General features: G+C 37.1%; 1 pseudogene; it reads right to left on the bottom strand.

Moving 5' to 3' along the window:
- Positions 1 to 2,284: 2,284 nt before the first annotated feature.
- On the bottom strand, positions 2,285 to 4,637 carry LOC114024251 (annotated as a pseudogene).
- Between the last annotated feature and the right edge of the window lie 22,309 nt (positions 4,638 to 26,946).

Genomic DNA, 26,946 nt, shown 5'->3' on the forward strand with positions numbered 1-26,946 from the left:
CTGTTCAGCTAAGGTATTCAGTTTCTTGTCCAAAAGTTCAAAATCTTTAACAATACTATCCACATCCCTTCTGGCATTATTCTCTCTCCCTATGAAAATCACCAGATGTCTGATGGTCATCATATATCACAAGTATTTAGACGTTTTTCATTATGCCCTGGCTGCAAGTCTTAGAAAGACAGAAGTCTGCTCCATTATAAGCATCAGTTTGGCAAATTGCCTCAAAATTCCCCAGGAGTCACAAAAGACTATTACTTGTCTTTTCTTCATCTGACCCTTACTGGATGATTTCTTAACTCATGACATCTGTGGTTCAAAATCATTATTCCTTATAATAAAAATAATTTCATCCAAAACATCTAGTTCCACCCCCCCTCTTTTTAAAGAATATTACTTAGCTACTATATAGAATTTAGTTCTAATTGTTCAATAGTATTCTATCTCTTCTCTCCTGGTCCTCCTCCTGGTCCTCCTCCTGGTCCTCCTCCTGGTCCTCCTCCTCCTCCTCCTCCTCCTCCTCCTCCTCCTCCTTCTTCTTCTTCTTCTTCTTCTTCTCCTCTCTCTCTCTCTCTCTCTCTCTCTCAATCTCTCCCTCTCTCTTTCTCTTCTCCCTTATGATGCACCTTCCTGAATACAAGACTACCCCTCCATGCCCCACCTTACTGGTTATCTTGTCAAACTCCCTCTTACGCACTCACTATCCTGTCTACTTAACACATCTTATTTTGTCTGGTAATTTAATCTTTATTGCTGATAAATATCTTTTTAAATTTTAAAATTCAGTATAACCTTTCAATTCATGCAACTGGGAGCAGAAAAAAGACTTTATTCAGAAACTGGAGTCCTTGAAATGCTTAGGAACAGGAAAAATTCAGAGATTTAAAGCATCAAAGGAGTAAAGTCTGATTGTCCACCTTTTCAAGCAGAGGTTTTCGGTAGAAGGGATTTGGCCCTCTCCCTTTTCAGGATGACGAAAAGGATTCTCATAGGTCATACCATTCTATCTCCAAATTCTAGCACGGACAGCTAACACAATCTCTTCTTAGGGATAAATAGGTTGGAAGGACTTAGGTCACCCACAAGAAGTGGAGGCAACCCTAAATACTGGCTACCAGAGTGTGACAATATTTGGCTATTTGGTAGCCAGGATCACACAGTAGTAGCTATCTCCAGATACTTTTGAGGAGGGATGTCACTTCCTTAAATGAATCAATCTTTTTTTGATGACTCAAATATATAGACCCACACCCAATCACACAAAATACTTTTACGCATTCAAATGCCATTAGGCTACTGTATGTGGTGGAGCTAAACAATGAACCTGGCAGAAAACCCTTATATAGAAAACCTGTTAGCTCCCAGAAGAAAGCCAAGGGAGATGAATCATACATTTTCCAGAAGCCTATTGCTTAGGTTCAAGAGGAGGCAATTTCTTTCACATGTGAGGGAGTATAAAAAGCATGTAGTATCATTGTGAAAAGCCACAAACTCCTTAAATCCTATCCTACCCTTTCCCAGTATCCCCAAATTAACTGAGCTATTTTTAGTGACAGCTTTATGGCTCAGGCTGGAAGTCACTTAGGCAGTAGGTTTTAGTTACAAGAGGGAAAACTTGTGCATGATGATTGTGTGTGTGTGTGTGTGACAGAGAGAGAGAGAGAGAGAGAGAGAGAGAGAGAGAGAGAGAGAGAGAGAAAGCTTGAAGATTTTTCTTCAAGATTTCACCTGAGGACTACTCTTTTTTTGCCTTTTTTGGTGAGGTAATCGGGGTTAAGTGACTTGCCCAGGATCACACAGCTAGCTGAGGACTATTCTTAACCCATATGCTTTCCAACATAGAAAGCCAAGCTTGTTTAGCCTTTCTTACATATCTGTCTTCCTATGTTCAAAGTTTAGTTGCTAATGAATCTGGGCCACTGGTGGAGGTGCAAGTGGATTATCCTGGAAAATTACTCCTTAGTTCAAACAGGCAACAAGAAAGGTCCTTCTGTTACCCTAGGAGGGAGACCCCAGTCTGTCATTCTGTCATAGAGCTGAATTTTCTTTGGGTTGGTAGTCACATCTTCATTCTGTTTCTCCTGGTTTCTGATCCTGTCATTAAAAAAGAAAAGTTTATTCTCCATTTTTCAAACATATTTTTGGTAAACACTATTTCTTCTTTTCTTCTGCCTCTATACCCCTGCTAACTTTGATGTCCTTGAATTAGATATCTCCCCTGGAAACATTCCCTCCAATCTCACTGTAGCTCTAGAAACTGGCCCTATTTGAGGCAGTTAAAGACCTCTCATGTCTTTGGGCCCTTCTTGCCTTCAATGACAGATTTTGGAGAAGGTGCCTCCACTATCCCACCATAGGGACAACTCTCAGATTCAGGATGGTGCCCAGTACACTCCATAGTAGGGAGCTAGTACACCCCACTATTTCACATGCCTGTCCCACAGAGTTTACAGAGGTCATGTAGACTACATGGGATATGGGGCAAAAGGTGAAATTGATACAGCAAATTCCTTGACTTCCTGAGTAGAAGTTCTCCATTCATGTGCATGGCCAGATTTCCAAAGTGCAGAATCATCTGGTCAGTGGCAAGCTGTTGTTTAGTAACATCATCACCATAGATCACCACAATGGTCACCTGAAGACACAAAAGTAGTCTGTCTGGTAATGGGCCCAGCATGCTTCCCACACATGCAGAGTCTCTGCATCCAGAAACTCTCACTTAAAACCCAGAAGGATCCAGTGGTGGCAGATAAGCATATGTAGGCCAACCTCCCCCAGAGAAACAAGGTGCTGCTAAAAACAGGTAGGCCGGCCAAAGCAGCTCATGAAGGTATAGCAGCTGTTTCTCCACATCTTCATCTCAGGGAGAACTGACAAAGATCGTGTTCTGCATCAAACCTATGAAGCACCAGAAGGTATCTGATTCATCTAGAATGTCCACCAGAATGGAAGCCACCAGATCTGATATACCCTGGAAGTAGCCAAAGGCTGGATTGTATACCTTATATTTCAGCAAAATCCTCCTCATGCTCTTCACATTTGGCTTGTCCCCTCCTCAGAAGAATTAATTGCTCTGGTCTGTTTGAACCACATCTTTGTCAAGGGTGAACTGCACGTGGTGTCAGAATTCTCTCTGCTTTTCTGGAGTCATTGAAAGCCCTTTCTGCTGGATCTCTGAGTATTCCCTCTTCTTCTGGGCCCTTAGTGACTCCAGCTCTTCTGACATGGACTCATGGCTGTAACAGCACAGCAGGAAGCAGCAGCCGTCACTCCGAATTTGCTCAATGCCACCAAAGAAAATGGCCTTGCACAGTTTATATTCCTCTTCCACCTGCCTGGACTCATTCACATGGTTAGACAGGTGGAGACATCCAGTTTTTTGTACATGTTCTGCTCTGGGTAGGTCTCTGAAGAAGGGAGTTTGGGATGTCAGATGGAGAACTGCACACAAATCTGTTCTTTGGAGATCTGGTCTTTGAGATGAGTCTCAATACAGTGTTTCCATTACTGAAAAACTTCTGACAGTTTATCCTGGCCACCATGGTAAAAATGTAAGATCTTGTACTGACGTGCTTAGCTAGCAATAGCTAGCTACCCTCTGGTATAGACCTCATTACTAAAGAAAAGGCAGAGAGACCTTATTTGTTGTTCCAAATTAACGCAAAACACCCTACAGATCTGTTTAAGGGCAAACATCTTTTGCTACTCACCCCATTTGGAGTTCTGCAGTTAGCCACTATTCTCAGGGAACTGAAAGTTGGTGTCAAGGCTGGAGGTAGAGTTAGTGGAACATGTTACGTGATTGTCACATGTCTCTTTGCTTTCATTATCCAGAAAAACAGAACTGTTGCTCTCTGCAAGGGCTTCACTTATTGGCAAGAGGCAGAAGGGTGAAGAAAAGGCATCAGAATCAGAATCAAAATTACTATCCTTGCTCACATCATCACCAGAGAGCTCTAAGGAGCCTTCCTCTTCTGCAGCCTCTGGCCTCAACTCTGCTCCCTCCCACCATTCACTGACAATTCGGACCTATTTGACTTATCCTGAGAACTGATAGCAGATAAGATTCCTGAGTCACTATGGACAGACTGGGTAGCTTGCATAGGACAGTCTGTCCCCAAGCCTTGGGATAGCTTTTCCCCATCTTTTAATCAGGAGCTTATGTGGATGGTATCTTGGAAACTCTAGGCCACCACCAAGAAGTCCTCATCCTTAGGGGTCAGAGAGTATCTTTGTTTCATGGGGGAGGGCTGATGAGGCTCTCCAGAGCCCTGAGCACGATGGTCTTGTTTGCTATGGTATTTGTGCACAGGGGAGCTTTCAAGAGTGACGTAGCACAGGGCCTCTTCATCTTTCCTTTTAATCCAGAACTTAGGGACCCAAGAAAGAATGAAGGTAGGTCCCAGAAGTTCATCCTTTTCTATGGACAAGCACAAATAACCTGGATGATGCTCCTCAAGGCGCCACAGAGCTTGCAGGGGGTAGACACAGACATTGTTCTTTGAGTACATGATCTCCCCCTATGGTATGGCGTGAGGGCCACTGCTACCACTGGGGATGAGGGTCAAAAGGCTTTTAAGGAGGCTCATCAAAGGAGTTGACCCCAAAGACATTGCTAGGAGAATGTTTCCATTATTCATGACCTTCAACCAAGAAAAGTGCCAAGTAAAAGATCAATTTATAGATGGACTTCAATTGTCACAAGGAGCTTGTTGTAGAGGGGTTTGATGGTCCTTGAATTTCTATATATAACTTAGCATAGCAAGCCATATTGCTTTGCCCAGGATCTGGACACATAAAAGCCAGACTGTCCTCCAGCTCTGTTGGCTTTTAGGTCCTGCCAAAGCCACTGCCTCCTTCCCTAAGGATGAGGTGGGTATTTAATATATCTTAATGTGTATTGTCATGTACCGTTTTATACTTCCATTACATTGTTAGCTCCTAGAAGACATGATTTTTCTTTATATTTGTGTCTGTACGGTTACAGAACCTAAAAGTCTTATTATTTACCATTTCAGGCAAGTATGTTGACAAAATGAGTGGAAGACAATAAACCCATCTCCCAACTTTATCTTTTGTTTTGGATAAATAGGTTTTTATGAAAATTTAGAGAGAATCTTGGAAATTTCTTACTCTAAAACATACAGCTGTCTGGGGGCAAATTACTTATTCAACCCTAGACGTTAGGAATCCAAAAGTAAAAATTAATTGATCTCTCAGGTCAGGCAAAATCAATAAGCATTTATTAAGTACTTCTATGTGGCAGACACTGCACCAACCAATGGGAACATAAATAAAAGTTGAAAAATAGTACCTGTCCCCAAGGAGCTTGTATTCTATTGGGGAACACAACATATAAAAGAGAGCTGCAAAGGGAGGGTGCAAAGGTAACTGGCAGGGAGGCATGGTGGAAAAAATCTTGTGGATATCATTCAGAGACTTCACCTTATCATTTCCCATCTGATTGATCAGTTGGCTTTTATGATCTCTAGAAACTCATCATTCTGCCAAGATGAATTTATCTTCATAATTTTTATCTCCTCAGATAATTTTCAACTCCTGCTAAAGGACTTCATTGTACTCCCCAGCTGTCTAACCATTTTTCAGCTTCTTTTTATTTATTCCCCCCTCCTAAATTGTGAGTTCCTTGAGAGCAGAGACTGTCCTACAGCTGTCTTTCTATCCATAATGTTAAGCACATAGCAATAAACAGTGCATAGGACAACAGAGTGCCAGTCACGTAGTAGGTGCAAACAATGTTTACTGACTCTGACTCTGACTCAATTACATGTTACAGTGGATAGAATCTTGTTAAGACAAAGAATCAATATATCTCACAGTAATGTCTGATCAAAGGGTCAGAATTGGGAAGGTAGGAAAGTTAAGGCAGTTTATTTATAGTTTCTTTATATTAGTACCTGTTTTTCACTTGGGGAAGATAGATAGTATTGTGGATAGAGGGCTGAGCCTGGAGTCACAAAGACTCATCTTTTTCAGTTCAAATCTGGGCAAGTCCCTTAACCTTGTTTGACTCAGTTTCCTAACCGGTAAAATGAGCTAGATAAAGGAATGGCAAACTAGTCCAGTATCTTTGCCAAGAAAACCCCAAACAGGGTTATGAAGAATTGGATGTAACTGAAAAAAATTTTTTTTGTTTTGTTTTATTTTTGCTTATTCCCAAGAACAAGCAGCTAGAAAAAAAGGTCACCTATTTTTTTTAATTGTTGACATAAAGAAAATGCTTCCTGTTTCTGCAACCTTGTGCTCAGCAATGGAAATGACCTTCCTGAAGCACAGGTCTGACTATGTGTCTCCCTCCATTGAAATTTCCTCAAAGATAAAATACAAACTACTTAGCCTGACATTGAAAGCCTTTCAAAAGTAGGCTATAAGCTTTGTTTTGAGTCTTAATTAATATTACTCTCTTCATGGCAAAATGCAGTCAAAATGCTTCCTACCAATTGTAATTCCATCTTTCTACTTCCATGCGTCACAACTTAATTCTCTTACCCAGAATTCACTCCCATCTAACTTCCACCTCTCTTAATCTTCATTTTTCTTCAAGTTTCTCCTCAGTTATCACTTCCTCTGTGAAACTTTTTCTGAGTATTTCCTGCTCCTCACCTCGGTGCTTTTTCTCTCCTTGAATTACAAAATTTAATTATCTGTTGACTTGTCTATAACCCCTACCTCTAAAAGAATGTAATCTCCTTGGGGCAGCTAGGTGGCGCAGTGGATAGAGCACTGGTCCTGGAGTCAGGAGGACCTGAGTTCAAATCTGGCCTCAGACACTTTACTCTTACTAGCTGCGTGACCCTGGGCAAGTCACTTAACCCCAATTGCCTCACCAAAAAAAAAAATGAAAAAAACAAAACAAAAACAAAAAAACACAGAATGTAATCTCCTTGTAAGAAGAGACTGTTTCATATTCAAAGTACTTAGCATAGTATCTTCAACAAATTTCAAGTTTAACAAATATTTTATTGAGTTGAATGTGAAATTACACAACAATTTATTCTGAATTCCATTTGGAAGGTAATTGAAATGGTCTGACATGTTGTCCTAATATTAACCTTGTTTGCCTTAGTTTCCTCATCTACAAAAAGAGCCGGAGAAGGAAATGACAAACCACTTCAGTATCTTTGCCAAGAAAACCCCAAGTGGGGTCACAAAGTGTCAGACATGACTGAAATGACTGAACAACAACATATTTATGTATAGATAGAGACACACATATACATGTATATATGTATACATGTATGTACATATATACATACACACAGGAGACAAATACTAGTTTTCAAATAATATAACAAAAATCTAAAACATCAGTCATCAGTCTCCTTAAACTAATATAGCAGGTACAAATCATCATCGTCCAATGATGAAACTATGTTTCTCAAAACAAATCTCCATTAATTTATTTAAATATTTTAAATAAATTTTCAGAATTTACCTCAGTGACTAAGTTGATCTCTAAATCAAATTATCAGAATATGAATTTATCATATGCTCACAGTTTTATACACACCTAAATCACAGCAGGAGGTGTTTGCTAGGGAATATCTTGAATTTAAATCTTCTGGTTAAATTATGCTTTTCTGAAACAGATGTGTTTAACTAAAAGGTTTTATTTTCAATCACTCTCCCAAGAGGGTTTTATATATTCCTGAAAAAAAATTTTAAACAATGGAAAGCTCATCACCAATACTGTTTTTTTTTTCAAAGCACTTTTTATTTGGTACAAGTTTAAGGAAACCTCAGTATAGCATTAATAAGTATTTTTCTTAAAACATAGTTGTTATTTATAGAGCACCAACGGTGTGTTGAGCACTTTATTGACAGATATAGTTTGTACAACTTTAGGTGTCAAACTCTGAAAATAAATTACCAGAGTCATAGAGGTTATTACACTATCAACTCTGACCAAAGAGTCACAAAGGTTATAACAAAAGCTTTATACCAACTGTCAACTTTGAAAAATAAAGTAAAATAAAACAAAAGAGTTCACAAAGGCTATAGGCAAAAAAATAAATAAATAAACCAACAGCTTTCTTTATTCCATTGGAGGAGGGAAACTAGACACGCAAGCAGGGATCTCATGAAAGACCAATGAGACCGAAGACATCAAGGTTAAGCTTGATACATATAGTTGTGGCTAGACAAAGAACCAAGCAGTGAAGTGTGACCACAGTAGTGAGGTATAAGAACAACAATGAGGCAAGTTTGCTTACTGACAAAAAGTCTATTCATAGCAGGGCTTCGTGACCTAAATATGGTTCCTGCTTATTCAAGCTCAGGGCCACCTGGGGCTGATTTGAGCCAATTCTGTGATTTGGCTGCAGCAGAGTTCATCTAGAGGGTGAGCACAAAGTATTGTTGTTATGCCAAGCTCAGGTCAAAGTTTGCTTCCTGGGCCTTAGCTCTGGAAAACAAGGTGTTGCCTAATAATGCAAAAACAGAGGAGTGGTGATCATCAGCATGGAGATCATAATTGAATCCATCATAGCTGCTAAGAACAGCATTTTAAGTAGAATAGAGGGAAAAGAGAAGAGGGCCCAAGAAATAGTACTTTGGGATATCCTATAGTGGGGGTATGACCATTAAAATTCAGCAAAGGAAAATGATAAGGAGTGATAAGATAGGAGAACGAGGATAGTGAAAAGAGGAGTGGTCTTGGGGTGGAGGTCCTCATACAGGTTATCTGCTAAGATAATAAAAAAAGTCTCATCATATGGCATCTTCTCTTATCCCATTAGTCTACCACATACACCCGATAAAAACAGTTTAACTTTCATTCATTTCAATTTTTAAAAATCCTTACTTAAGCAGGTATCAAGTATAAGACACCTGAGGCTAATTTGAGCCAATTCTGTGACTTGGCTGCGATGGAGTTCATGTAGAGGGTACCTATTATATATCTGGACCTGGATGCCTTTTAGACATCTTAAACTCAATGTGTCAAAAAATGAACTCATTATCTTTTCGCCAAAACCTGGTTTCTTTCTAACTTTCCTATTTTTGACAAGGAAGCCATAACTCTTCCAGTCACCCAGGTTCACAAGCTAGCTGTTATCCTCAGCTCCTCATTCTCTTTCACCCATCATATCCAACCAGTTATCAGGCCCTGTTGTTTCTTTGTAACATCTCTTATGTATCCTCCTTTCCCTCCTCTGATACTACTATCACACTTCCACAGGCCATCATCATCACATGCCTGGACAACAAAAATAACTTCATGTTTGGTCTCCCTGTCTCGAGTCTCTCCCCACTACAATCCTTCTTCTACTGAGCTCTCAAACTGATTTTCCAAAAATATAGATTTGACCTATATTTACCACCACCCACTCACTACTATTAAATATACTCTAATTTTCCCATATTGACTCCAGGATAAAATATAAAATTCTGTTTGGCATTAAAATAACTTCATAAGCTGGCCCCTTCCTACCTTTCATTCTACTTTATTCCCCTCCAAATCCAGTGACTCTGAGTTCATTTCTGTTCCCCACATAGGACGCTTCATCTCCTGATTGCAGGCATTTTTATTGGCTGTCCCACCTACCTGGAGTTCTCTTCCCCCTCATCTCTGCATTTGGGTTTCCTTCAAGTCCCAGTTAAATCCTATTTTCTAGGTTCTGGAAAAACCAATTAGTCTTACTTAGAATGCCTTCCTTCTTTTTTATTCCATCTATATCTGGTTTTTACATGGTGGTTTTCATATTGTGTCCTCCATTAGACTGTGAACTTCTTGAGAACGGAGACTACATTTTGCCTTTTATGTTTTGTAACCCTGCACTAGCACAGTTTTTGGTACATAGTAATACTTAACAAATTTACATTATTGCAATCACTTTGAATATTATTTTCTTGGCTCTGCATAGTTTCCCCTATCTCAATTCATGGGCATTCCCATGTTTCTCTGAAATCTTCATATTTGTCATTTCTTATGATACAGTAACAATTACATTAATTTCATGTACTACTTTTTTTTAGCTATTATCTAATTGACCAACACCTACTTTGTTTCCTGTTCTTAGCTACCACAAAAATTGCCACTATTACTTTTAACGTAGATGGAAATCTTTCATTCTTTATTTGACCTATTTTGAGTATATAGGTAGCAGTGGGATCTTTGGATTAAAAATTATGGACATTTAAGTCATTATCAAAGAGACCTTTAAAGTTGGCCTAGGATTATAAGAATTAGGTCTAAGGTCTATGAAATCATATGTTTCTTTCCAAGTGTCCTTAAGGGATTTATCTCCTACTAATTATGAAAACTGGGTCATGGTGGCCAACACACTTATTTTAATACAGAATAATTTTGAAAATTGTTCTCAGGACTTGGATATGAAATATTGTTGAAAGCAGTCTACCTTTCTGGACTTACTTCCCATTAAATTTCTTCACACACACTGAGCCACAGACAAACAGACCTATTTACTATTTCCCAACCTCAGGCTGCCATTTCCTGACAAACACATTGCCTTTTACATGGGCTTGATCCACATGCACACAAAAAAATAACCTTTTTCCCCCAATTATTCATTTAATCGTTCTCTTCCTTCAACACTTAATGTAGAGGTCATCTCTTGCTAGAAACCAGTCATGATTTCCTTATGTATTCGGGATATTTCACCCTTCAAATGAGCTTATATATGCTTATCTGCGAACATGTTCCCTCAGCAGAATATTGTCTCCTTGACAACAGGCATGTGGTGGTGATGGCCTGCAGCAGATTTTAGTAGAAAGATAATGAGTTCGTTTTTTGACATATTGAGTTGAAAATGTTTAAAAAACATCCAGGTCCAGATAACTAATAGGCAAATGGAGATGCCAGTCTGGAGATAAGGAGAGAGTTTAGGGCAAGATAAGTAGATTTGGTATTCATCAGCTTGGAGATGATAGCTGAATCCATCATAGCTGATAAGAACAGCATGTTAAATAGAACAGAGGGAAAAAAGAAGAGGGCCCAAGAAAAAGCACTTTGGAATATCTGATGCTGGGCATGACCTTCATCAATATTCAACAAAGGAGAATAATGAATGGTAAGATAGGAGAATGAGGGTAGAATAGAAAAAATGGAAACCTAGAAAGAATAGAGTATCAAGGAGAAGTATGTTATTAACAGTGTCAATGGCTATAGAGAAGAGATCATAGAAAGAAAAGCCTTTAGATCTAGTAAATAAGAGATGATTGTTATCTCTGACGGAAGTAATTTCAGTTGAAAGGTGAGATGTGAAGCCAAATTGTAGAGAGTTTAAAGTGAGAGGAAAGAACATGGAGACACCTTTTGAAGAACTTCTCAAGAAGTTTAGTCACAAAAGGGAGGAAATATGTGTGACGTTTAGCAAGGATGGATAGCTCAAAGGAGGTTTTATTGAGGATAGGGGAGCCATGAGCAATGTGTGTAGGAAGTAGTGATGAGGCCAATAGATATAGACAGATTGAAGATTAATGAGATTGTGGAAATGATAGATGTGTTGATTTGCTAGAGAAGACAGGATAGAATGGTATCCCTTGTGCATGTAGAAGGGTTCGCTTTGGGAATGAAAAAGGCAAGAAGGCATGTGAGAAAAGAGGAAAAATGAGATTTTAGGAGAGCATATTTGAATGAGATGAGATGAGAAAGAGGGGAGAAGAGGGATCTCTTACCAAATAGGTTCATATTTTTTTTCCAGTGAAGTATGTGGCAAGGTTCTTAGCTGAGGCAGGATGCATAGAAGACATGAAAGGATTGAAGGTTGAAAAGTTTTGAAAATCCATTCTGGAGAGTATGATATGATTATGCAATGGAAAATGGGAGATATTATTTCAAAGATTTCAGAGAAAAGGTAGAGATCATAGATTCAATGCTCATAAGATATTCCTTCCTCGCCTCTACCTCTCAAAATCCATAGATTTCTTTGAAGCTCAATTTAATTGCCCACTACTTCAGGAGTCTTTTTTTTTTCTTTTGCTTCCATCAGTTGCTAGTATTTCTTCCTCCCTGATCTATAGCTTGATCTACTTATAGACAGATATAGATAGATATGTGTATATACATGTATGTACACATATAAATTTACACATATATGCATAAAATACATGTGTATATATGCATGTGATTTTTGCCATTGTATATCAAGTGCATATGAGAGTCCTAGGAGCATAGTAGATATTTTTAATAAGTGCTTACTGTTTGGTTGGTTGTTCCCAAAATAATGGTCCTTCATCTTCCTTCTAGCCTAATTGCCTGCCTCCTTGCTCACTTTCCTTCATTCCTTCATTTGATAGAGAGGAACTGATGCTAGTATTTAAGTAAGGTACTAGAAATAAGGTAGAGAATAATGATAAGCAATACCAACTAGAATTTCTATAGTGCTTCAAGGTTTACAAAGTGCTTTATAAACATTATTTTATTTTATTCACACAACAATCACAGACAATAGCTGCTATTATCAGTTTTGTTTTAGAGATGAGAAAACTGAGACAGCTTAAGTGACCTATTCAGGATCACAAGCTAGGAAGTTTCTGAGGATGGATTTGAACTCAAGTCCTCCTGACTCTAGGAATAGCACTCTATTCACTTGGACATGTGCATGGCCCTGCCTTATACTTTAGAAACCTTAGAGAACTAGTCACTACTTTCCATCAGTAGCTCAACTTGGTCTGAATTCCATGGTGAAAAGATCCCCCGCTGATGACTTCTCCCACTCCTACCAGGTATTTTCCTTTTGTGTGTTAGCTTCCTCCATTAGATTGTAAGCTTTTTGAGGGTAGGGGTTATTTGTATTTTTATTTTTTTTCTTATTTGTGTCCCTAGTGCTCATCACAGTGGCTGACACATAGTTGGTGCTCGACAAATGTTTATTGAATCAAACTGAATTGTTTCCTATTCCTTGATTAGCTGAATCCATCTTATCAAAATAATTTTTCTGATGCTAACAGATCATTGCAAATCCTATTATTTTATTATTTTAGCTTTTATTAAAATACTGAAAATATTTTTAGAATAAAATATCTCTAATGTTACAGTCCTTACCACCTATATACTTATACTTAACACCAATCAATCACTAAATATTTGAGTGTCTGTTATGTGCCAGGTACTCTGCTAGAGATACAAAAAGAGGCAAAAAAAATGTCCCTGCCCCCAAGGAGCTTACATTCTAATGGGAGGAGACAGCATGCAAACAAATATATACAAAGCAAGCTACATAAGTAATTAATAGTAAGTAATAGAAGGAGAGAAAGCACTGGGGTTAGGGAAGGCTTCCTTGAGAAAGTGGGATTTTAGTTGGGACATAAAAGAAACCAGGGAAGTCAGTAATTGAAGTGGAGGGGGGTAGAACATTCCAAGCATGGGTGACAGCAAGAAAAATTAACTGGAGACAAGAAATGGAGTGCCTTGTTCTGGAAACAGCCAAGAAGCCATTGTCACTGGATCAAAAACTACCTTTTAGGGATTAAGTTGTAAAATGATTGGAAAGGTTGGAGGGCAACAGGTTATGAGGAACTTTGAATGCCAAACAGAGCATTTTGTATTTTATCCTAGAGTCAATAAGAAGCCACTGAATTTTATGGAGTAAGGGAGGGTGGGTAACATGATTGAACTTGTGCTTTAGGAAAATTACTTTGGTACCTGAATGAAGCATAGATTGGAGTGAGAAGAGACTTGAGGTAGGCAGATCCATGGGCAGGCTATTAGAATACTCAAGACATGAGGTGATAAGGGTCTGCAACAGAGTATTGACAGAGAGAGGAAAGGAGGCATATTTGACACATGTCACAAAAGTAAAATTATCAGGTCTTGACAACAGATTGGATATGGGGAGAGGGTGGAGTGGTGAGAGACAGTAAGGACTCCAGGATGACTTCTAGGTTTTGAGATGAAGGTACTGGGAGGATGATGTTGCCCTCTACAGTAACAGGGAAGGTAAGAGAGGGTTTAAGGGGAAAGATAATGAGATCTGTCTGGGACATATTGAGTTTATGATGTCTAGGAAGATATATCAGTTTGATATATCTAAAAAACAATTGAAGTTGTGAGATTGGAGGTCAGCAGGAAGGTTGGGGCATGATAGGCAGATCTGAGAATCTTCAGCATAGATAGATGTGGTAATTAAATCATGGGAGCTGATGAGATCCCCATAAGGTCACAATCTCTTTCTTTTTTCACAAATGTCACTCTAATACAGGCCATGTCCTCTTATTGTCTCCCCCACTCATAGTCATCCTTCACTCAGTTGCCAAAGTAATTTTCCTAAAGCACAGCATCTCATCTGATCCTTGCCTTCATTCAACAGACTCCAGGAGCTCCCTTTTGTCTCCAGAATGAAATACAAAATATAAGTTTTCTATTTGTCATTTAAGCTCTTCTCAACCTAGCTCTTTCCAATCTGTGTAAATTTTAGTCTCCTCTACATCCTTTTACAATCTGGATCCACTGGCCAACTTATTATTCTTCACCTTACAACACTTCATCATCTGACTCTATGCCTATTACCTGTGCCTGGAAAGCTTGTTTTTTCATCTCTACCTCTTAGATTCACTGACCTTCCATGCTCAGCTCAGAGCCTTCCTTCTACAATAGGCCATTCCTGGCCCTGAGCCTCCATTCCCCACCTTAGTCCCACTGCTAGTAATTTCTCTCTGAGACCACATTACATGAATCTTATTTATCTTTTGCATGTACATATTTATTTACATGTTGTCTTCCTATTAGAATGAGTTACTTGAGGACAAGAACTAATATTGTCTTTCTTTCTTGGACCAAAGTCAGCACTAAAAGCATTCTTATAACCTGACTGACTGGCTAGCTTACCTGTGTTGTGAATGTAAATACCTTTTATCTGGGCCAATAGATTCCCAGGGCTATAAAATAATGCTCTTTACCCCTTATTATATCTTTCTGATTCATCATCAAATATTTCTGCTATTTTTTATTATTTAATATTGAAAAAAATTGAAGAATATTTCATTCTTTTTCCTTGGGATATCATAAAATACATTATAATTATAATCCCATTTTCTCAAGGAAGCCTTCCCTAGCCCCAGTGCTTTCTCTCCTTCAATTACTTACTATTAATTACTTATGTAGCTTGCTTTGTATATATTTGTTTGCATGCTGTCTCCTCCCATTAGAATGTAAGCTCCTTGGGGGCAGGGACATTTTTTTTGCCTCTTTTTGTATCTCTAGCAGAGTACCTGGCACATAATAGACACTCAAAATACATTATAATTATGGAATAAGATATAAAGATAAAATATTGTAGTTTTCACAATTCCTAGGCTCTCAGGTCACGTTAGAAGTGAAAAAAATCAAAATCGTGAATGCTTTATGCTTTCTTTTAATGATTCAAATCTCTTGAAATCAATATTCAAATTAGCAACTTCACATTTCAGGACAATAAACTCTCAGAAAAATGGAATTTGGAAATATTTTCATAATATGTTTACATCAATTATTTCAGTAATGTTGCAAATTGCTATCATGTTTGGAGAAACATTGATATTCCATATGGTTGGTAAAAAATAAAATTATTGAAATTTTAATAGAAAACATATTTCAAAATTTTATTTGCTCCTATACTCACTACACACACACACACACACACACACACACACACACACACACACTTTCACCTACCACTGCAATGACAATACATCTTCTTCTGCCTTCCACCATACCCTACTGCTTCCAAATCTATTCTCTCATAATTAAAACCTGTTTTCCTCCTGGGAATACTTGAACCCTTTACAACCATTGCAAGAATTCCTAAAGTGGCCTGAGATGAACATAGTCTGCTTTATACATGATGCCATAACCTTTCCCCCTGTTTCTGAAAGCACATGAAACAAAGTCAGCAGAAATCAGACAAACTGGGTTCAATTTTAGGATCTGGGATCAAAGGCTGCTTAAAGAGAATGTAGACGTATAGCGGCTAGAATGTTGGTAAGACATAATGAGCTAGATTCTAGCTGAGCTCAAACAAAACTGAAACCTACAATGTAGTCTATCACTCTGCCTCATTCCATTCTCAACTAGGTCTTATAATGTAGGCTTAAAGAGCTAACTCTTTCCTACTCAGTTAATTACCAAAAAATAAAGTCAATAAACATTTATTAAGATCCTACTATGTGCCAGTATCACCTACCCAGCTTCTGGGAATAAGGATAGCCACCATGAACGTGTATGAAGTCAGAGATTTGTACTCCAGCCACAAAGGAATCCCACGACTAGGTCCAAAGAACCTGGATGGTGACAAAGTTAGGAAAAGAGAATTTTTGCAATAGTTATTTAAATGGAATTGATTTTACTAAGTTCTACATAAATAGTGAGATGCATAGAAATGGATATCATACAAAAATAAGGCACTGCACTTTCAAAGTTCTCTTCAAAGATTCTTGGTGTTTCCTTAAGACATAGTTTCAAGAAAAACTTTGGCATTTGGTAAAGTGGAAATAGCGATAATTTTTGAATGCTGAACATAGAACATGAGTTTAAATTCTACCTCTATCAATTACTTTTTGGTTTTGGGAAGATCACATTCACTCTGGGCCTTAGTTTTCTTATCTGTAAAATGAAGACAGTGGACAATGTGACATATAAGGCCTTCTCTGGATCTCATCCAATGAGCTTTTCCATTTCTGCTGCTACAACTTGCTTCAGATCTTTATAAACTCCTGAAGAAGACTGCCTGCAGTTTTTTCTCCTTTTAAATACATCCAGCATAGTTGTCAAATTAATCCCATCAATGTTCACCTCTGATCTTTGGTCTGACCACTGCCCAATATCCTTCAATGAGTCTCCATTATTTACCAGGTTAAATCTCATTGCATCCTGGTAATGTAAACTTTTCCCAACCTAGTACCAGCCTACTTTCCCAGACTTATAATACTCCTATTTTCTTGCCCAATAATTCAGCCATGACTCTATATTCCCTGAACTGAAGGTTGAGTTGCTATGTAATTGATTTGAAAGTTCTTGAGAATTACAGAATTTTTGAATCAAAAGAGGCTTTAGATGTAATCTTGCTTATAAATGTCTAAATATAATTCATATAACACTTGGAATTATGAAAGAGAACAATATGAACCTGGTTTAATGGAATTATTGGACTGAAAGTTAGCAGACCTGGGTCCTACTTCGAACTAAAGCACAATGGCAAAGAAAATATTAATTTATTGGGGGCAGCTAGATAGCTCAGTGGATGGAGCTCCAGCCTTGGAGTCAGGTAAGGACCTAACTTCAAATCTGGTCTCAGACAGTTGATGCTTACTAGCTGTGTGACTCTAGTCAAGTCACTTAACCCCAACTGCCTCACCAAAAAAAAAATAATTTGTTGAAAAAAATGAAATTAATTTATGAATTAAAGTTGTAAACTTTGTTTTACAATATTTGAGTTCTAATCTCTAATAAAAGGACAATAGCAAAGTACTTGTAGAGAATGCCAACCCATGCCAACTGTCTCTCTTCATATCCTATTGTCTCCTTGCCTGTCACAGTATTACCACTTGTCTCTCCCTTCATCTTGGTTTCTACAACTTGGTGAAAGCATCGATAGCTGCTAATACTCCTTCCATAGAAGGGATAAAAAAAGGAAGAGAAAGGAAGGGAAGATAAGGAAAGGCGAGAGGGAGGGAAGGAAAAAATCCATTCTAATCCAATAAATATTTATGAAGCACATACAACATTCTAGATACTGTGCTAAGCACTGTGGATAGAATTAGTAAATTTATACATGCATCTATCTATATCTATATGTGTGAGTTAAATACTATAGATTCACTTAACATTTATATAGGGATAACACTTCAGGTTATGCCCCACTGTCATGTTTAATGCCCAGAACATCAATTTGAGGTATATAAAACAAATATTACTATCCTTATTTTAAGATGAAGAAAACAAATCTCAGAAACTTTAGATAATATGATTAACATCATACAGTTTGGAAAAAAAGTGGAGTACAAAATACAATACAGCAGGGGCAGAGCCAAGAGGGCAGAGTAAAAGCAGTGACTTGCTTGAGCTCTCCCCCAAACCCGTCCAAATATCTGTAAAAAATGACTCTAAACAAATTCTAGAGCATCAGAACCCACAAAAAGACAGAGTGAAAAACATTTCCAGCCCAAGACAACCTAAATGATTGATAGGAAAGGTATGTTGCACCTGGCTGGGAGAGGAATGCAGTTCACTGTCGGCTGTGCAGGCAAAGAAGGGGCCCAGCAAACCCCAGGCCTCAGGGGACTGAATCACGGGCAGCTGTGTTGATTTCCAGTCTTCTCAACACAAATGCCAAAGAAACTTAGAAGGTCAATGGAAAAGGTCTGTCTGACCTGGGTGATAGAGGAGCATAGTCCTGCCCTGGTCTGGGTGGCAGCCACAGCAGCAACCACTGTTTCCAGAGCTTTTGGCCCACAAAGAATGGGGGGGTAGTTCAGTGGCTAAACAGAGGTGCATTGCAGGGATCTCTTTGCTGGTGCTGAGGCAGGATTCTCTTGCTTTACTTATGCTTGGATCTGAGTCGCAGTCCTGGGAGGCAGTCCTGGGGCAAGGAGGAGCACTGGTGTGGTGAAGCTTGTGGTGGTGGAGAGGGAATCCTCCTCATAGGTCCATGGCAGAAAAGAATGCTTGTGGTCACTCACAGACCAGAGCACAGGCCAGGAAAGGAGTAAACACCTCTCCTTTGATCATACCACCTTGGAAGAACCGGAAATTTACAGGTCCCTAGAAGTATCTCTGAAAACAGTTGCATAAAACCCCTGAAGCTTGGGACAATACACCCTCCACACTGGAAGCAAAGCCCTACCTTAACAAAGAGTTAAAAAGTTAAGTAATTGGCTGGGAACGTGAGCAGAGGCAAAAAAACAAAACAAAAAACAAAACAAAAAAAGAAAGAAAACCAAAAACAAAACACAAAACAAAACAAAAACAAACAAAAAAACCAAATCCTCAGACTATAGAATCTTACTTTGGTAACAAAGAAAATCAAAACTTAAGACAGACAGACAGACAACAAAGCCAAAGTTCCTACATGCAAAGCTTTCAAGAAAAATATGACTTGGTCTTAGGTCATGGAAGAGTTCAAAAAGGATGTCGAAGATAAAGAGAAGTAGAGGAAAAATTGGGAAGAGAAATGAGAGTGATACAAAAAAAATATGATAAATGAGTCAACAGATTGCTAAAGGAAACCCAAAAAAATCCTGAAGAAAATAACACCTTAAAAAATAGACTAACCCAAATGGCAATAGAGGTCCAAAAAGGCAGTGGGGAAAAGAATGCCTTAAAAAGCAGAACTGAACAAATGGAAAAGGAAATCCAAAAACTCACTGCAGAAAATAATTACTTAAAAAAAAGAAAATAATTCCTTAAAAGTTAGAATGGAGCAAATGGAAGCTAATGACTCCATAAGAAATCAAGAAATTATAAAACAAAATCAAAAGAATGAAAAAAAATGGAAGACAATGTGAAATATCTCATTGGAAAAACAATTGACCTGAAAAATAGATACAGGAGAGATAATTTTAAAATTATTGGTATACCAGAAAACCATGACAAAGAAAAAAAAAGCCGAGACATCATCTTTCAAGAAATTATCAAGGAAAATTGCCCTGATAGTCTAGAACCAGAGGGTAAAATAGAAATTAAAAGAATCCACCAATCACCTCATTAAAGGGATCCCAAAAGGAAAAGGAAAATTATTGAAATATTATAGCCAAATTCCAGAGTTCCCAGGTCAATGAGAAAATGTTGCAAGCAGCCATAAACAATAAAAGTATTATGGAGACACAATCCAGACAACACAAGATTTAGTGGCTTCTACATTAAGAGAGCACACACAGGGTGAGTTGAATATGAAGGGATGGTATATTAAAAATAAAATTAAGGGGTGAGAGAAGATTAAACTGGGAGGAGAAAGGAAGAGGTAGAATGGGGTAAATTATCTCACATAAACTAAGCAAGAAAAAACTTTTATAGTGGAGGGGCAGAAGAGGGAGGTGAGAGGGAATGAGTGAACCTTACTCTCATCAGATTTGACTTAAGGAAGGAATAATATACACATTCAATTGGGTATGGAAATCTATCTTACCTTATAGGAAAATAGGGGGGAAGGGGATAAGAGAGGAGGGATGGCACAAGGGTGGGCAGATTGGAGGAGGGGGTAATCAGAAGCAAACACTTTTGAGGAGGGACAGGATCAAAGGAGAGAATAGAATAAATGGGGTGGTGGGATAAGATGGAGGGAGATATAGTTAGTCTTTCACAACATGACTATTATGGAAGTGTTTTGCATGACTACACATGTATAACCTATATCGAATTGCTTGCACTCTCAATGAGGCTGGGTGGGGAGGGAAAAAGGGAGAGAATTTGAAACTCAAAGTTTTAAAAATTATGTTAAAAGTTGTTTCTACATGCAACTTAGAAATAGGATATACAGACAAAGAGGTGGAGAAATCTATACTGCCCTACAGGAAAATAGAACAAGAAGAGCATAAGGGAAAGTATTTAGAATGCACATCATCTTGGGGTGGAAGGAGGGGAGAGATAGGGAGAAAATTTGGAGCTCAAAATCTTGTGGAAATGAATGTTGAAAACTAAAAATAAATAAATTAATAAAAATACAATACAACTTCAAATCTTCTGAACACTCAATCTAAAATTAGATATTTTATTATTTGGTAACCCAAGTGTGAAGCAGCTAGGTGACTTAATGGATAGAACCCTAGGCCTGGAGTCATGAAGACATGAGTTCAAATCCAACCTCATATACTTACTAACAGTGTAGCATGAACATGTCACTTAACCTCTGACAAAACACTCCAGTATGTTTGCCAAGAAAAAAAAAATGGATAGTTTTGGCATGCTTTGGTGCACAGGGTCATGAAAAGTCATATGTAACTGAACCAGAACATTTCAAATGTATTTTGCTACCAACAAGAAGTGTTTTGTACAGTCAAATAATATCTGTTCTCTTGTCAGGTATCCTTCCTGTTACTCCAAACACACACACACACACACACACACACACACACACACACACACACCATAAATGAAGAACTTTCTAGTAGGACACCAGCAGAAAAGGATCATGGGATCATATAATTATAATTGAAAATTACATTAGAGGCAATCCAGTTTGCTTCCTTACTTCATAGTTGAGTATACTGAGCCACTAAAAAGAAAAAGAGACTGGTACCAGATCACCTAGGCAGCAAATAGTAGAACCAGGATTCAAATCAAGACCCTAGGATTTCAAATCTTATATGTTTTCCACTGCACCATGCTACCCTGTCAGTATTTATCATAGCATCTTCCACTACAAACATGCCTCAAGTGGCACTCATTTCTGAGAATATCTATCTATCTATCTATCTATCTATCTATCTATCTATCTATCTATCTATCTATACCTATATATATCTCTATGTCTATATCTATATCTATCTATCTGTATCTATCTATCTTATCTATAGATAGTTTAGATAGATAGATACAAATAGATAGATAGATAGATAGATAGATAGATCGATCGATAGATAGATAGATAGATAGATAGATAGATAGATAGATAGATATACTCATGAGGCTAGAGTGACTTCTACACTTTCTTCGTACTCATTTCACACTCAAGGTAAGGGCATTAAGCCCTAGTTGTGGCCAGTACCTCCACATAGAAGAGAAAGACATGGTATATTAAATTTGTACAAACTCATTATTTTTGAATTTCCTTAAGTAGTAAATGTCTTGCAAATATTCTCAAAATAATGCATTTATTCCATTTATTATTTTGGCTGCCATGGCCTTTTCATCTTTCATGATTTTAATGTGGTAAGGTCTTCAATACTGTCTCCAGAATGCTTTCATTAATTCAAAGTTCATCAAGTATGAAGCTATTTGCTTCATTTCTTCACATTGTAAATAGGTAATTTGTTGACCTCCTGCTCTAGTGGTATCCTCAAAGGATGAGCACATTTAGAAATTACTATGTCTATAGCCATATGAATCTATTGTAGTTGTACTTTGCATTCCATTAGGAGAAGGGCATTAAAAGAAAAAAAAAATGCCCCTTTCCCTGTAGTTAAACACACATCACTTTGTCCTATGTTCTCATCGTAACAGAACGAATCAGTAGAGCAAAAATACTGCCAATTAAATTTCACATCACTATTAATACCAACTCACATTTATAAGAGCCTTTGTGATTATAAAGCACTTTCTCATATATGATCTTATCTGATCTTCATGACAACTCTGGATAGAAGGTAGGCAATGCATGATGATCACTATTTGAATGATAAGAAAACTAAGAGACGCCAAATGACCTGCTCAAGGTCACACAGATGGCAGAGCTACAAAATCAGTGAAATAATGTACCATTCTGTCTATATGCAATATAGGTAGGGATGATAATATTAAACTCTAGATAGTTTGTCTAAGGCATTGGGTAAGGGAAAGCTATAGATTACAAAAGGCAGTTTCATCTTTTAAAAAGAGATAAAGCAAAATCTAGCAATTACAAGGAGTTAAGGGGGCAAATGAGGGGCAGCTAAATGGTGCAGTGAATAGAGCAGCAACCCTGGATTCAGAAAGACCTGAGTTCAAATCTGCCCTCAGACATTTACTAGCTGTGGAGTCCTAGGCAAGTCATTTAACCCTTTTTGCCTCAGTTTCCTTATCTGTAAAATGAGCTGGGGAAGGAAACGGTAAATCAATCCAGTATCTTGGCCAAGAAAACCCAAAATAGGGTCACAAATAGTCAGACATGTCTGAATAACAGCAAGAAGGGGGAGGAGGCAAATGAGTGCTTTATTTCAAATAAGTTTCAAATAGTTGTTCACTGACTTTTGTTTTCAAGAGGCAGAATCTCTAAAACAGTAAGACTGGTTTCACAGGATGCAATTAATACTGACTTTGGTATCAGAAGACCACGATTCAATTTTTTCCTCTGTCTTATACCACCTGTGTGACATTGGAGAAGTCATTTAAATCCCCTCAGTCTCACTTTCCTTATGTACGAAGTGAGATGGCTATATTATCTATATTATATGTCTTTTAGATCCCTCCTCACTCTAAATCTATGATACTAACTTTATAAACTACCATGGATCGTTTTCACACATATCATAAACAAAAAATAAAATAAAATACAAAGGTTCATTTTAAAACCAAAAAAAAGTTAGATTCTGTTCTCAATAACATTTAAAGTTTAGTTTAAAATGCACTTAATTTATAATTCTGATTTTATTTCCTGAATTGTAGCTTCCTTTAAAATGCATAGTGATTAGACATTAATCAATTTTGCATTATATTCCATTAATTATTTGATTTTTTAAATTTTGTTTTGTTTTATTTTATTCTGAACTTAAGAAATAAAACAATCATTTTCATAATATTAAAATAGAAAAAAATGATTGTACATGAAACTGCAAGTCTATTATGTACAGCTTGCTATTCCTTTTACGTATATATAAAAGTTACCATGTAACTTTTTTCCCTTTTTTCCCCTTTGTCCTGCCCTAGAGTTGGCTGCCCTTAGACACAAATAGGTATACATGTATGTATGAATATACACACACACACACACATATATATATATACATGCATATATACATACACACATATGCACAAATACATACATATAGATATTATAGAACCCCAGAGTAAAAGAGAAATTGAAAAAAATCCACCATTCTCTCCCAAAAGATATCCAAAATGAAAACTGCCAGGAATAGTATAGGCAAATTGCAGACCTCCCAGACCAAGGAGAAAATACTGCAAGCAGCCAAAAAGAAACAATTCAAATATTGTGGAGCCACAGTCAGGATAACACAGTATTTGGCAGCTTCTACATTAAAGGATCAGGGGGATTGAAATATGATATTCCAGAGGGTTAAAGAGCTAAGATTACAACCAAGATTCACCTATCCAGCAAAACTGAGTATTGTCCTTTAGGAGAAAAAATGGACATTCAGGAAAATAGAGGACTTTCAAGCATTATTGATGAAAAGACCAGAGCCGGATATAAAATTTGACTTTCAAATACAAGATGCAAAGGAAGCACAAATCATAAGGGATTCAATAAGGTTAAACTATTTATATTGCTACATGGGAAAATTATATTTATGATCCCTAAAACTTTCTCATTATTAAGGCAGTTAGAAGGTATATGCATACACAGAAAGTAGAGGTGTGGGTTGAATGTTATGTTAAAATTATCTAAAGTAATAGAGGTAAGGCACAAGAAAGAAGAATGCACGAGGAGAAAAGGAAAGGGAGAGATAGAATAGGATAAATTATCTGACATAAAATAAATCTGAAAGAGATTTTACAGTGGAAGGGGAAATGGGATAATCAGGGAGGGGAACACATGAACCTTGCTTTCACTGGAATTGGCTCAATGAGGGAATAACATACACACTTAGTTGGGTTTAGAAATCTATCTTACCATACAGGAAAGTAAGAAGAGAAGGGGGATAATAGATGGGAGGGTAGTTTGGGGGAGGTAAAAGTCAGAAGCAAAACACTTTTGAGAAAGTATATGATAGAGAGAGTATAGGATAAACAGGGGAAATAGTATGGAGAGAAATTCATACTTAGTAATCATTACTGTCAGAAAAAAATTACAGTAAACTTCTCTGATAAAAAATTCTTTTCTTAAACATACAGAAAATTAGTCAAATTTATAGAAATAAGAATAATTCCTCAATTGATAAATGGCCAAAGGATATGAACAGGCAGTTTTCAGACAAAGTAATCAATGTTATATATAGTCATATATAAATGCTCTAAATCACTATTGATGAGAGATGTGCAAATTAAAACAACTCTGAGCTACTACTTCATATTTGTCAGATTGGCTAATATGACAGAAAAGGAAAATGACAAATGTTGGAGGGGATTTGGGAAAATTAAAACATAAATGTACTGTTGGTGAAATTGTACACTGTTTTCAGTATACTGTTTCAAACATTCCGGAGAGCAATTTGGAACTATGCCCAAAAGGCTACAACAACATGCATAGCCTTCAACCAAGAAATACCATTACTAGGTCTGTATCCCAAAAAGATACACAACAAAAAGGAAAAGGAGCTATGTCTACAAAAATATTTATAGTAGCTCTTTTAGCAGTGGCAAAGAATTGGACATTGAGGAGATGTCCATCAATTGGGGAATGGTTCAATAAGTTATTATATATGGTTGTGATGGAATAATATTGTGCTTTAAGAAATGATGAGTAGGCTGCTCTTAGAAAAAACATGGAAAGATTTCCATGAACTAATGCAAAGTGAAATGAGCAGAACCAGGAGAACATCATACACAATAACAGCAATGTTGTATGATGATCTACTATGAATAATTTAGCTATTCCTAGCAATACAATGATCCAAGACAATTTTGTATGACTTATGATGAGAGATGTTGTCCATCTCCAGAGAAAGAACTGATAGAGTTTGAATGCAGATCAACAATACTTTTTCCTTCCTTTCTTTTTTTTTTCTTGTTTGTTTTGTTTTCTTTTTTTGTTTGTTTTTTTTTTGGGGGGGTTGCCTCTGTTTTCTTTCACAAAATGACTTACATGGAAATGTGTTTTGGATAGCTGCACATGTATAATCTATGTCAAATTGCTTGCCTTCTCAATAAGGGTATGTGAGTGGGTAGAATTTGGAACTCAAACTTTGAGAAAAAGTAATGTTAAAATTGTTTTTACATGTAATTGGGGAAAATGAAATTGAAAAATATTTATAACATCTCTTTTTGGGGTGGCAAGGAATTGGAAATTGAGGGGTTATCCATTAATTGGGCAATGGATGAACAACTTGTGATATGTGACAGTAATGAGATACTATTATGATGTAAGAAATGATGAGCAGGATGATTTCAGAAAAACTCAGGAATGTGTACATGAACTGATGCAAAGTGAAGTGAGCAGAACCAGCAGAATATTGTACATAGTAATAGAAATATTGTATAATGATCAACTGTGAATGACTTAGTTATTTTAAGCAATACTGTAATCTAAGACAATTCCAAAAGACTCATGATGAAAAGCATTATCCACTTCCAGAGCAAAAACTGATGGTGTCTGCATGCATGTTGAAGCATACTTTTTTTCACTTTGTTTTTCTTTTCTTTTGATATATACATACACACATATGTATGTATCTATATGTGTATATACCAAATATATATATGTGTGTGTGTATGTGTGTGTGTTCTGTCACAACATGAATAACATGGAAATATGTTTTACAAGATTTAACATATGTAACCTATATAAAATTGTTTACCATCTTAGGGAGGGGGAAGGTGAGGGAGGGAGAAAATTTGGAACTCAAAATTTTAAAATATTGAATGTTAAAAATTTGCTTTACATGCAATTCAGAAAAATAAAATATTATTAAAAATAATAGTGGTTTTATTAGTAGATTGCATGAAAGGGCTATGGTCTCAGATATTAGAGTAATTTGAAGCACTGTGGTGTAATGGATATAGGAATATCTGAGGTTAAATCTCAATCTGATATTTACAAATTATGAGAACCTGGGCAAGGCACTCTCTTTGGTTCAGTTTTCTTAACTGTAAAGTATAATAATAAAACCAATAATATCTACTGCACAATATTACAGGACTATTTTGAAGACTCAACTAAGATAACACGTACACTACTTAAAAAGTTTGAAGCACCATATAAACATATAATCATTACAACCGCTAATTCTTACCCAAAAATTTGATATGCTTTTGTTTACTTGTCTGAGATTATAAGGAACTGCAGTGAATTTGTCCTTGCTAGAATACCCAGTTGTCTCTGGGCCCTTCTTTTTATTTAATTTTTGGGACTTAATGTTGATGTGAAACTTAAATAAGATAACGTATGTGAAGCACTTTGAAGACATTAAAGTTTCATATAAATGTCAGTTGGTAGTAGTGGTAGTGGTGGTGGTGGTGGTGGT

The sequence above is a fragment of the Vombatus ursinus genome, unplaced genomic scaffold (assembly GCF_900497805.2).
Source record: "Vombatus ursinus unplaced genomic scaffold, bare-nosed wombat genome assembly UNPS02014820.1, whole genome shotgun sequence".
NCBI lineage: Eukaryota > Metazoa > Chordata > Mammalia > Diprotodontia > Vombatidae > Vombatus > Vombatus ursinus.